We start from the raw sequence: 15,147 nt of genomic DNA on the forward strand, positions 1-15,147 counted from the left end.
AACTGAGGACATAGCTGTGTAAACTGCCCATGTTCACATATATAGTGAAGGTGAAGTAAAGCTTGTATTTGAATATTCAGTCTGCCTGTACCATCCCTGGTCCTATCCACAACGCTATAGCATCCCTTACCTAAAGGAGGAGCTCTCAGGTCAAAGCCAGACAGCTTTCCATATTAACTGGAAGCATGATGCCTTGAGAGAATAGAAACTGTCCCTGTATGAGGAGTAAAGCAATGCGTATGACTCCCCACAGATATAATGACTACAATTTGTAAGAGTCATGTCTGTGTCAGAGATGCTATATAAATTTGGTTGTCAAGCTACCTACAAAAATCATGTAAGCATTTTAACATACAGTTTAAATATAATGGGTAGTTGCTTATTTGTGAGGCTAAGTACCTCAAAACATGGATTTTTTTTTCTGAAATGTTTTATAAAACATCCATGATTCCTATTTTAAATTGCTCCCCTAAAACAACTAATGGATAATTTGCTTTTTTATGCCCCTTGTGATGAAGGTGTGATTTGCCAAGCTGAGCCATGGCTGGTTGAGGCATCACAGCAGATCCATCTGGCCAAATCCTAGAGGGCAGATCAAAAATGATTCTGTCAGAGACTATTTTATGTGGTGAAAATCTCATAAATTTAATGGAACAAAGACAATTTACTATTGAACAAGAGGCACCAGATATATGTTCTGAAAGAGAAATCTGAAAAGGAAAGTTGTAGCAAGAGCAGGCAGGTGACGATGATGGATATTTTCAGAACTGCTCTGTCCGCTCTCCTGCAGTGTCTGCGGATTTGGTTGCTACAAATCCCATTGGTCAGCAATTTTGCCACATGGTCTTTAAAAGATCAACACAGATATTTATGTAAATAAGAACATTTCTGATATATTTGATTATTCCATGCTGCTTTGTAAAATATTTTGAGGAAAAAAGGTGTTGCAAATTCTGAAATTTGGTTAGGTAATTTCTCTTTTCATGTTACTAGATATTTATTTTGCACAGATTTTAATTTTCATTAGGAGGCATATTCAGACATGTTTGATATAGGGAAGCCAGTGCTAAATCTCTCAAAAACATATTTTGGAGTTTCCATTGTGGGTCAGTGGGTTAAGTACCAGACTAGCATCCTTGAAGATGTGGGTTTGATCCTTGGCCTCACTCAGTGGGTTAAGGATCCGGGGTTGTCACAAGCTGCAGTGGTTGTGGCGTAGGCCTGCAGTTTTAGGTCTGATTGGACTCCTAGCCCAGGAACTTTAATGCAGTACAGGTGCAGCTGTAAAAGTGGGGGAAATAAAACAAAATATCTTTAATGCATTCTTAGAATACATACTCATTTTAAGACATAAACTCTCTACAAATGCATTTATTTTGAATTATGTTTTAATCTAATATACTTTCTGTGCTAAATATATTATCTCAATATTTTTTACTATTTAGAAATAAGAATCAAAACTCAGTAGTGTGCTGGTAAATGTTTACAAACTGGCTCTGTAGGGGTGCTCATTTGTAGTGCTTACCAGTTTCTGTGGTGTAAATTCTCTAACCATGGTTGATTTCAAGCTAAGACAGACTGCCACCTGGCTTGCAAAATTCTGGAAAATCTCTCAATTGTCCCTCTATGGTAGATGTCCATATCACTGTGGAATTCCAAAAATGTCATTAATCTTTAGTAGGCTTTTTTTTTTTGATTTATATATAAAAAATCATCTATGGCAATAACAACATTTTATTTACAAATGCTAATGTTTTCTTCCAACCATTCATGCAATCAATGGAGAAGCTGATTTTATTTTTAAGAAGTCTGGTACCAGCATAGTTACTTTGATGCAGAGGATCCAGGGAAAGATTTTTCTTTTAATAAAGGTTATTATAAATCTAACAGTAAGAGGACAACAGATCAAAGATGATCCATGTGTGAGAAGTTATTCAGTTATTAGGAAGGAATGTCTAATTATTATTTAACTGATGTGCCTTGTTCATTTAGGTTGTTACCATTCTTACTAGTATAAGCAATGAGTCAATAAATAGTCTGGAAAAATTTACTAAGATATTTTACCCAGAATTTTTCTGTATAATCCAGGCCCACCTTGGAGATATGGCAGGTTTGGTTCCAGGCCAAAGCAATAAAGCAACCACTGCAATAAAGCGAGTCACAGAGATTTCCCCATACATATTAAAGTTATATTTGCACCATACTGTAATGTATTCAAAGGGCAATAGCAATATGTCCAAAAACGTGTGCTAACCATCATCTGAACTGCAAATGATGTATAATCCTTTTGCTGGTGGAGGGTCTTGCCTCGATGTTGATGGCTGCTGAGTGATCAGGTGAGGTGCCTGAAACAGTTTCTTAAACGAAGGCAACAATGAAGTTTCCTCCATTGAATGGTCATTTCACTCAAACATTTGTAGGATTATTAATTTGCTTGATTTCAATATTATGTATCTCAGAGAATAGGGAGGCCCAAGGAATGAAGGAGAGAGAAGGGAATGGATAGTTGGTGAAGCAGTCCCAACACACAAAACATTTATCAATTGAGTTTGCTATTTTATATCGGTATAGTTCATGGTATCCCCAAACAAGTATAGTAGTAACATCAAAGATCACCCATCACAGACCACAACAACAAATATGAAAATAATTAAAATATTTGAAGTACTGTGAGAATTACCATAATATTATATAGAGACATAAAGGGAGAAAACATTGTTGGAAAAATAGCACCACTAAACTTGCAGTCACAAGGTTGCCACAGACCTTCAGTTTGTAAACAAATGCAGCATGTGTGAATAGTGGTGAATCCACATGTAATAAAAGAAGATATACCTATAGACTCCTTAAATGGAATTACTAGCCTGGATAAATTATACCTCTACTCTCAAAAATATCTATAGATTCTGATCACCTCTCCACCCCCAGTGTTATTACCCTGGACAGAAGTCCTATCAGTTTCCCCCAGGATTTTTGCATTAGTTTCTAAAATATGCTATGTTTCTACTTTTGTTTTTGAACCCCACAGTCAACTCTTTCACTGCGATTTTTTTTTTTTTAATTGTCGCACCCATGGCGTATGGAAGTTCACAGGTTAGGGGTTGAATCAGAGCTGCAGCTGCTGCCCTATGCCACAGCCACAGCAATGCCATGTCTGAGCCGCATCTGCAACCTACACCACAGCTCATGGCAACGCCACATCCTTAACCCACCGAGCAAGGCCAGGAATCAAACCTACATCCTCATGAATACTAGTCGGTTTCGTTACTGCTGAGCCATGACAGGAACTCCCAACTGAGATTTGTTAAAACCAAAAGTCTGATCATAATTTATGCTTTTAAAGGTGTTTCCCCCCCATTCCACTTATTAAACCCAAAATTTTTAATGACTTATGCAGTGCTATAGGATCTAGCCCCTTTCAGCTAACTTTATGTCTTAAAGCTATCTCCCTATTTTACTCATCACATTCCCCTAGATAACTCACATCCTTGGAGCTCCTCTACTCTCTCCAGGAAAGTTTCTGCCTCAGGTTCTCTGCTCTTGTGGTTTCATCAACCTGAACTGTCCCTTCCTCAGATTTATACAGGACTTATCACTTTACTTATTTAGATTTTTGTTGAAAATCACCTTCGTAGTGATTTAAGCTTTAATTTCTCTTATCCTTACACTTCCTATCTTCCTTTATTGGTTTATTTTTCACTTGCACTTAAAATAATTCCATATACTCTTTATCTCACTTTTATGTTTGATTATTATTTGTCGACCACTACTAGAGTGTAAATAAAATAAAAAAAATATTTTCTATTACTGTATTACAAGTTGCCTGGTACATAATAGATGCTGGATAAATAGTTGAGGAATAAATGCACCAATTAATTGTTCACAAAAATATTCCCAAGAAAAATGTTTCAGTATATTATGTATCAAATCTTACATATTTAGTACTATCCTATGAGTTAATTTATATTACTCTCTCTTTTTAAAACTTCCCTAAATAGTTAAACCAAGAAGCCTAACGGAAGAGTTGGTTAGAAAGATAGCAAGGAAAAAATGAATACAATTTTTAAGCTTTTTTCATCGCCATGCCCACCATCACCACCACCAATATTCTACCCCAAACTGTTGTGTGGGGAGTGGCATCATGGAAATGGTAGAAGAGAAAGTTCAAAGTATAGATTCTCCACTGAAGTAACCGTTAAATTGACAAAACAAAACAAAAACCAAATCAAGCAAACAAAAAAAAAACAAGCCTGAAGGAATAAACTGTCAGAACTCTAAACTCTAGCCAAGAAGTTAAAGCATCAGGGGAGTACTTAATGAAGAACATGACTGCTAAATTTTGCTGTTTAAGATCATCCCTGTCAAGTCAACAGAGTTACCGCTAAGAGGATGCAACAGAGACTTCAATCAACCACATGGGAAATGGAATACAGTTTCTGTGGAAAATAGTGTGGAAAAATCACTTCAAAAAATGAAAAGATGAGGAGTTCCCGTCGTGGCGCAGTGGTTAACGAATCCGACTAGGAACCATGACGTTGCGGGTTCGGTCCCTGCCCTTGCTCAGTGGGTTAACGATCCGGCATTGCTGTGAGCTGTGGTGTAGGTCACAGATGCGGCTTGGATCCTTCGTTGCTCTGGCTCTGGCGTAGGCTGGCAGCTACAGCTCCAATTGAACCCCTAGCCTGGGAATCTCCATATGCCGCGGGGAACGGCCCAAGAAATGGCAAAAAGACAAAAAAAAAAAAAAAAGAAAAGATGGCTGCAAACTTCAGCAACTAACAAGAAAAATCACTTGAGAGGGGGGAAGATGTGCATTTCCAGAGTCACTGTTAAAATACTCAAAATGTCTAGTTTTTAGCAAAAAACAAGATAAGACAAAACAAGGCATACAAAGAAACAGGAGAATATAACCCATTTACTAGAAACAATTAATTGACAGAAAACCTCTCTGAGGAAGTGCAGACATTGGATACACTAGAAAAAAGCTTTAAATCAACTATTTTGTATATACTCAAAGAACAAAGGGCAATGATGAGCAAATAACTAAAGAAACCCAAGATAACCATATATGAATCAATATAGAATATAAAGAAATAAAATATGATCCTACTATTAATTTTGGACATTAAAATGCAATACTAGAACACTAGAAGTGTTCAACATTGTATTTGAGCAGGTATAACAAAGTATCAGTGAGCTTAGTGATTAGATAATTAAAATTGACCAATGTGAGGACAGGAAAGAAAAGAATGAAAAAAATTACCAGTCAATGAGACTTATGGAGAACAATCTAATCTACCAACATATACATTACATGAGTCCCTGGACAAAAAGGAAGAGGCAGAAATAATATTTAATTAAATAAATAATGGCTGAAAACCTCCTAAATTTGACCCTGTTATTTCTACTTCTAGGAATATAATCCAAACGAATGAAAACAGATACTCAAACAAATATTTGTGTCATGGTCATTGCAGCACTATTGACAATGGCCAAAAGTTGCAAATAGCTCAAATGTTCATCAGTGAATGAATGGATAAACAAAATATGGCATATATGTACAATGGAATACAATTCAGCCATAAAAAGAAACTACTGTGATATGAGTTACAACGAGGATAGACCTCAAAAACATAATACTAAATTAAATAAACCACACATAAAACATCACATATTGTATGAATCCATTTACATTAAATATCTAGAAGAGGTAAATCAACAGAAGGAAAAAAGCAGATTTGCTATTGACTGAGGCTGGGTGGAGGGGATAAATGGGTATGGGTATGGGTATGGGTATGCTTAATGGGTATGGGAATTTTGTGGAGGATGAATATAAGGTTTTAGAACTATATGGGGGTGATGATTTGAACAACACTGTAAATACACAAAATGCCACTTGATGGTATGCTGTAAAATAGCTAATTTTGTATTATGTGAATTTGACCTTAATCAAGCAAAAAACTATTGATAGGCAATTATTTCTTGGATAAGCTAATCAGCATCTTTCTTAAGTAGCCCACAGGGAATTCAAATGATTTTTAATAGAGAACTACAAATTTATGTATGGGTACTATGTATATTTTAAGGGAAAAAATATCACAAAGTTGTTGTGATAATTGAAACATAATAGCGAAAAATTTTCTTTCAGCACATAAGTCTTTTCAGAATTTGGATATTTATAAGTGGCCTATTTCAAACTAGTGTTCTACTGGGCTTTTCTCCAGAGCCAAATTAGAGGGATATTTGGAAAATTTTTAAAAAGTAATCTAACTTTATATGTTTTAACTTGTGGAAAAAGTCATTTGAAAGTAGAAACTGTTATTATTAATTTAAAAAATACCTGCCTTGATCTAAAACACAAATAAGAGCAAAACAGAAATTTATGTGAAACTGTTGAAATTGAATAGTCTCTAACTTTTGCCCCCTCCTCCAATCTATCTCAGCAAAATTAACCATTTGATTTTTTTTGAATTAAAGTATAGATGATTTACAATGTTGGGCCAATTTCTGCTGTACAACAGTGACCTAGCCATTCATATATACACATTCCCCTTCTTATATTATCTTCCATTATAATCTTTTTCTTCTCATCTGGTGGCTTTGCCTTTCTTTCTTCTTCTTTCTTTCTTTCTTTCTTTGCTCTATTCTTTCTTCTTTGTTTCTTTCTTCTTTCTTTCCTGTTCGTTCTTGGATTCCTGCCGGAGTCCTTCCATTGCTTCTTAATGTTCCTCCTATCGCGCTCCCTCCTTCCGTCTTCTTCTGTGTCTTTCTTTCTTTCTTCTTCCTCTTCTTTCTTTCGTGATACTTCTTTCTCTTGTTTGTCGCTTTCATTTTCTTTCTTCCTTTCTTCTTTCTCTTTTTCTTTCTTCTTTGTTTTTGTGTCTTTCTTTCGCTTTCTTTCCACTGTCTTTCATTTCGGCTTATTCTTCTTGTCATTTTCTGTTTCTTTTTCTTTTCTTTCTTTCTTTTCTTTCGTTCTTTCTTCTTTGTTTCCGAAGTAACGCATGGGGCTAAGATACACTTACATGTATACATTTTTTTTCAACCCCTTTGTTCTGTGACATATAAGTAACCTTAACATTTTTCTCATGCTACACAGCAGGATCTCATTGTAAATCCATTCCAATAGCAATAGTTTGCATCCGTTAACCCCAAGCTCCCTATCCCTCCCTCTCCCCCCGGCTGCCACAAGTCTATTCTCCAGGTCCATGGTTTCCTTTTCTGTGGAAATGTTCATTTGTGCTGGATATTAGATTCCAGTTATAAGTGATATCATATGGTATTTGTCTTTGTCTTTCTGGCTCATTTCACTCAGTATGAGATTCTCTAGTTCCATCCATGTTGCTGCAAATGGCATTATGTCATTCTTTTTTATGGCTGAGTAGTATTCCATTGTGTATATATACCACATCTTCCTAATCCAATCATCTGTCGATGTACATTTAGGTTATTTCCATGTCTTGGCTATTGTGAATAGTGCTGCAATGAACATGCAGGTGCATGTGTCTCTTTTAAGTAGAGTTTTGTCCTTCTAGGAGATTAGATAGAGTCCTCTGTGCTATACAGTAGGATCTCATTGATTATCAATTATAAATGTAATAGTTTGGATCTACTAACACCAAACTTCCAGTCCAGCCCTCTCCCTCCCTCCAAATTGACCATTTTTAATAGTGCTTAGAATTGTACTCTTGTAGTAGCTATCTTCCTACATTTAAATATTTTTTCTGTCAATTGCTTAATTTATCAACTTGTGTAGAATTTGACTCATCATTTTAAACAATAAGAATTATATGCAATTTTACCATCACCTCAATTCTTTTCATTTTTTTCACCTCAATCATTTTATTCCATTTGCATACTCGACGATTTTAAGATGTGTTTTCTGAGTCAACAACTTCAGATATTGTGTTTTTAACTCCCAAGTCAAAAAGATGAGGAAATTATTTTCTAACACCTTCTTTTCTAGAATGTTGGCAATTTTAAGGTCTTTAAAAGTCAAAGTTTGTAGCATTTACATTTCATTCTGTAACCATAATTGGATCTCTGCTTTGTCTTTATGAGTCTAATAATGTAAGCCCAGTCAATAAAGTACTAGAGTTACATGAGTATTATTTGTGGCAAATCAATCATTTGACTAAAAGCATAAGTGAGATATCTCTTTACTGAAGAGAATGGCAAAAAATGTTCTCTCACACACCACTGAACTTAAAGTTTTTAAATGATGTCAAATCTTAAAAATTTCATTTTTAGTATTAGAGTTCCTTTCATTCTTGGGCTTGCTTTGTTTATCGCAATAAGCAATACCCATTTGAAAAATGGGTCTTTTAAATTAAAGGTGCTATGAACCCTCTCAATCCATATTTAATGGTGATCAATTGAATTAAAAATTGTCAGTATATTGGTTGCCTTTGTTTAAGCATCATTTATTTTTTTTGCTCAAAGGAACTCTTTATAATTATTTGATTTGAAAACTTTTAGTATTTAGTGTTATATCTGGAAAATACTTTAAAAAGAATACTTGAGGATAATGTGACCTGCTGTGTTTTAGTCAATTCCTATATGTTATTGCCTACAAGTACATGGAACTATAATTACAACTATAGGATATCGTAGAATTCTCAAGTATATTATAATAGGGTGACTAGCATATAATTATGCATATATATTTAGTTGATGGGATTTTATGCATGTATGTATTAGATGATGGCTGACATCCACATTTTTGTGGGAAAACATTAGAAAAGGTCACTGCCCCAATTCTCAAAATTAATCTCAGAATTGTAGGAAATAAAAGTTCAAGAATATTGGAAATCATTCATCTATATATGATAAATGCATTTAGTTACTAAGCATTGTACTTATTATGCTTTGGTACAATACACTATGTAGTTAATAAGCAGTGGTAGCAATAGAACCACTAAATTGGTCTGACATGAATCTTTCATCTTCTTTTTCAGAGAGCATTTGGTGCAGTAGAGGGTGAAGGTAAAGACTCCTGCACTGGAATCAAGGTATTTGGATTTTTCTTGTTGTTCAGTCACTTACTAGATATGTCCATTGCTCTTTGTAAATTTACAGGTTCCTTATCTTTATGAAGATAATCATCATAATAAATAATACCAGTGGGTTGCTGCAGAGGTGAAAAATTATGCCTGTATAATATGAAACATAGTGGTAATTACTCTTAATGTTACTCATTGTATTATCTTACAAATAATAGGCTATTGTGGACAACCAGAGGCAAAAAAGGAAATTTTTTGATAAACTTTCATGCCAGGGCATCCCTTGTTTGGAATTCTCTTCTGTAATATAGGACTATAATAATATCTATCCCAAGAGTGGTCATAATCATTGCATTAAGAAGAATATAAATTATGTGAAACAGTGTGTAAACCATAAAAGCTCTATCAATATTAGATTTTGAAATGGGTTTTTAGGATGAGACAAAATATATTTAAAAAATCAAAACTGGCATTTGCAAAACATTGTCTCGGGTCAACCCTAAGGTAGGAAGTGTTATTTTAAAAAATACGTATTGAGGCTTAGAATACTCTTCTGCTTGGTGTATTAATTTCTGTTAGTATTTGAAGCAAAACCCTATGATATAACCACTAATTAAATCTTATAATTATGAGCCACTGTGGATTGAATCACTTGCCAGTAATCACACAATAAAAAGAGCTGGACTAGGATTCAACACAAACCAACCTAACTCCAGAGTAAATTTTTAAAGAAAGATGTAATAAGAAAGCTATTTATATGTGGAAGAAGGAAAAGGGCACATCTTTGTGGATTTTCCAGAGTGTTTTCGTTGTCCATCAAGCAATCCAAAAGACAGATTTCAAACTCATTTTTTCCGATCATTTGTTAACCTACTTACTCTCTGTTGTATTGTATGCTTTGGAGTATGTAAATGTGAAGGTGAAAAACAGGACTTGGGGAAATTCTCTTATTAAAGAACTTTCCTTCAATGATAATTTAAAAACAAGAAAGTTGTACTTTTGAGCACATTAAAACTTGAAAAAAATTTTTTGAGCTGGAAATGAAGGCGTTAATTCAGCGAGTAAACAGTGGAAACCAAGTCTAGGACAGTTAATATTGGCAGGCTCTTGGAATAAATAGCCACTACAGACCTGTCATGGCTGTGTCTTGAGTAATGGATTAATTCATTTTCATATTTTTAATGCAGTTGTAAAGTGCCATTTTCCTCACAGTTTAAAGCAGGTTTTTTTTTTTTGATGATATAGCTATAAATGTGAAAACCAAATTAACTTGTCACATTTGACTAGCTAAAGTATTTCCCAATCCCATTTTTAGGGTATTGATAAAACCTCAATAATCAAGGTTTAAATCAGGAGGAAGAATGACATTTGCAGGATCACAAAAATGTCCCAAAGATGAAAGATAGGAAGAAAGTTGGTTAATATATGGTTGTTTATGAAACACAGAATCTTATATTAAAAATAAGAACACACAATCCTGGGATTAATGTCAGTAAGTCAATAGGCACTGTCAGAAATAGCATTATCATGCAATATTGACTGGCACCTGCATTTTATTTTTTCACTAAATTAACCCTAATGTTTCCTCAGAGATTTCTCTATTTGGAATAAGCTACATTTCCTTTTCCTATCTTAATCCAGCTGTTTGTGAAAGTAAAGATTTTTTTCTAGGTAGTGGTAAACTTATTCACAGGTCCACACAGAATACTACCTTGACAATGAAAAAACCATCAACTTGAGAAGAAGGTGTGCTTTATGCAGGTGTGCTTCTCCAAATGAACCTTTATGCAGGTGTGCTTCTCCAAATGAACCTTTGGTGGGCTAGACTAAGGGCCACTCCCACTGACATCAACGGTGGTTAATTTACAGAATATTTCCTGGGAAATTTTTATTGAAGAAGCATCTCCAGTATTCCATCATATAAAAAATATATAAATGATATAAAGTATATAAATGATACCTAGAGAATCATTAAACGTAAGCTGCCTCAATCTTCCCAACCTTATGCTTATGGAATAAATACTAACAGGATATGGAGTTCCCATAATGGCTCAGTGGAAACAAATCTGACTAGCATCCATGAGGAAGCAGGTTTGATTCCTGGCCTCACTCAGTGGGTTAAGGATCCACCATTGCCATGAACTGTGGTGTAGATCACAGAAGTGGCTTGGATCTGGCGTTGCTGTGGCTGTGGCTGTGGCATAGGCCGGCGGCTACAGCTCCGATTCAACCCCTAGCCTGGGAACCTTCATATGGACAAAAAGAAAAAACTAGCAGAATATGTGGTGATGTTCCCGACGTGGCTCAGTGGAAACGAATCTGGCTATCCATAAGGATGCAGATTCAATCCCTGGCCTTGCTCAGTGGGTTAAGGATCTGGCATTGCCCTGAGCTGTGGTGTAGGTTGCAGATGTGATTAGGATCCACATTGCTGTGGCTGTGGAGTAGGCCTGGGAACCTCCATATGCTGCAGGTGCAGCCCTAAAGAGACAAAATAATAATAATAATAATAATAACAATAACAATAACAGGATATGTGGTTAAAAAGCAAGAGCTGGTACCTCTTTAGCAAGAGCTACCTAGGCCCACTTTTTTTCCCCATAAAATTCTGATAAATTGAAAAGAAGTCCCAAATTAAAACAATGCAATCTTTTTTTAAAAATTAACATTGGAGAACATCCAAGAACACTGGAAAACTTTCTGCTCAGTTTTGCTGTGAGCCTAAAGCTGCTTGAAACAATACAGTTTATTAGGTAAAAGAATACTGTAAGTAGTTTTAGTGTCTAAATAAATGCCAATATCATCATTAAAAAAAAAAAGACTGGATATCTGTTCCTATGGCATAGAAGAGCCATGAAAAAATTATGCTAAGTGATGAGGTTCTGTGGTGAAGCAGGTTAAGGATCCAGCATTGTCACTGCAGTGGCCTAGATGGCTGCTATGGTGCAGGTTCAGGCTCTGGCCTGGGAACATATATATATCATAGGCACAGACAAAAAAACTTATGCTAAGTGAAGGAAACAAATCACAAAAGACCATATATTGCATGGTTCCATTTATGTGGAATTTTCTGAAGAGAGAAATCTATAGGTTGCCTAAAGGCTGGAGTGAAAGGAGGAGATAGAGTGACTGCCAGTCTTTATGGAGTTTTCTTGAACAGGGATGATGAAAACATTCTAAAATTATTTGTGAGGATGACTGCATATCACTGTGAATATGCTAAAGACCATTTAATTACACAATTTAAATTAGGACATTTAATGATTTGTAAATTACATCTCAGCAGAGCTGTTAAATAATCTATGGATATCTTGTGTTTTAATATAATATATACATACCTCATGACAAAACATACATCTTATTAGATAGTCTTTTTGAGGAATATCATGCTTTTTTCAAACAATTGCCATTTCCTTTTTTCGTATTTAATGATTGATATTAGATGAATTCAATGATTTATATTGAAAATACATGCTGTAATTTAGTACCTGGATTTTTTTAGGGAGCACTATATATATGCATGTATATTTATTTAAAGACATTCTGGTCACTTGAAGAAAATAATGCTGAAGAAGTAAAAGGAGGTTAGGTAAGGACCAACATCTATTTCATCTTTGGACAAAGGTAATTTAGCATATAGCCAATTTTTACAATAATAAAAAGTAGGTAGAGTTGGATGGGTTCAATTCTGCAGAAAGATTTTCTCCAAAAAATAATGTCAAGTCACATGATTCACAGTACATATTTTAATCTTCCATAGAAATAAACCGCCACATATACATTATTCATGATTAAAGAGATTAGAAATTAGGAAATCTGATCTCCAAAAAAGGATATCAGAAGAAAAAACAATTGACTTTCAAGGTGTAGACCCTTCTTTATCCTCACCCTCAGTTTCTGGGATGATATCTTGTTCTATTTTTGGAGTGTAGTGCTTGTTCTTAGATGGATCCTCCTCTTTTACTGAATTTAGTGTGTTCTGAGCCTTTGTCCTCAGAGCTTTTTTTTGTTCTATTCATTCACTCCTAAGTGACTGCATATAACTCTGGTTTGATAATACCCTACATATATAGGAAAAATCTCAAATTTAAACCCTAGTCCAAATAGATTCACATTACTGTGTCAAAGCATACTGGAGCTTGAGGCAAAAGGAGAAGATTGGTAATATTGATCCTGTTTATAGTAGGTTTCTATTGTTACTATAAAAAATTACCACAAATTTAGCATCTTAAAACCTAAATAAAACAAATTGAGTATTTCACAATTCTGCAGGTCAGAAGTCCAGTAGATTCATCCGACTTCTCTGCTTGAAGTTCCACGAAGCTGATATATAACAAGAAAGTAGCTGGACTGGCTTCCTTTCTGGTGGTCCTAGTGGAGAATCGGCTTCCAGGCTCACTCAGTTGTTGGCAGAATTTGGTTCTTTAAAGTTATAGGACTGAAGTCCCTGTTCCCTTGTGTCCTGTTGTCCAGGGGTCATTTTTAGCTTCTCTGACTCTTGACTCAATGTGGGTCATCTTCTAAGCCAATGATGGTGATTTTATCTTGCTCATGCTTTTTAATCACTTCCGTCTCTGCTTCTACCCTATAACTCTGACTCTTGTGTCTTTCTTTTCTGATTTTAACTGTCCATGAGATTACAATGGGCACACTTAACAATTCAGGCTCATTTTCTTGTTTTAGGGGAGTCGATTAGCAAGATTTGTACCATCTGCAAAGTCCCAGTGATCTTATAAAGTAATATGTTCACTGGGGATAAAGGTCATGGGGCCAAAATTTGATTTTTATTTTAAAAATTTGCTATTTTATTCTTCAGGGATTGTCTGCATTAATTTTGAGTTTTAAAATCATTAAAATATTGATTACTGAGTGTTTTGGTGCCCCACTAAATTTTGCATCTTGGATTAGTTTCCCACTCATCTCACCATAATTTTGGCTTTGTAATATCAACTGCTTGCGACCTGAGATCTTCAGCTTGAATTACAATGGGCATCCCAAATATATCATGTCTAAAATCAAACTCCTGATTTCCCCTCCAAAACCTACTCTTCCCTAGTGTTCCTTATTTTCATAAATAACACCTCAATTGACCCAGTTGCTAAGCCCAAATTCTTGGAATTCACCCTTGATTTCTCAATTCACCATTTTCCAATCCAATTGCATTCAGAATGAAATTTAAATAGCCATCTGTGGTTTATATGCTGTCTATTACCTGGCCCCTGGTTAAATAATTTAACATTCTTTCTCTTGATGACCCTACTTCCCCTAAAACCATAGCAACCCTCCTGTAGTTTAACGAATATTATAAATAAGAACCTAACTGGAACTATTTCTTCTGCTGGAAATTTCTTCTCCCAGATTCCACTTAGCTCAGTCCCCAAATTTTATTCACATCTCTGCTCAAATGTCACCTTCTCAAACCCTTCCCCAGTGTCTGTCTCTTTACTTGTCTTATTTTCTTTCTGGAGCATATCATTACCTGGCAGCCTATCATAATATTTTAAGTGTGTTTATGTTTCCCATATGAGTGCTTCATATGGACAAGTATATTTTTTCTTGATCACAGAAGTAATAACCAACACTTAAAAGAACACTGGATGCACAGTCGGTGCTCTAGATACTAAAGAAATACTTGTCAATTGACATATACATCCAAGCCACAGCACAGAATACAATGTCATGTTGTTTTTTGTTTTTTATTTTCATTGTTTTAATGGTTAAACCTGAGGCATATGAAGTTCCCAGGCCAGGGATTGAATCCCAGCTGCAGCTTCAGCAACACTGGATCGATCCTTTAACCCACTGTGCCAGGCCAAGGATCAAACCTGTGCCTCTGCAGAGACCTGAGCTGCTGCAGTCAGATTCTTAACCCACTTCACCACAGTGGAAACTCCCAATTTAATGTATTTTTATGGAACATAAATATGGGTTAATGAAATCTGAAGTCCCTGGGATATTTGTGGAAAATCGTAGGGTCTAAAATCATTAATCAATTTGTTTGGAAAATTTGAAGAGCACTCATATTATGAAAGGACCTCTCTTCAATCAGAAGATATCTACAGGTCCAGGGATTGTAGAATTATCGATATTCATACTAATAAATTCGTGCATAAGATCAATGACATTATAAACAATTTACAATGGG

Source organism: Phacochoerus africanus, chromosome 11 (genome assembly GCF_016906955.1).
Source record: "Phacochoerus africanus isolate WHEZ1 chromosome 11, ROS_Pafr_v1, whole genome shotgun sequence".
Taxonomy (NCBI): domain Eukaryota; kingdom Metazoa; phylum Chordata; class Mammalia; order Artiodactyla; family Suidae; genus Phacochoerus; species Phacochoerus africanus.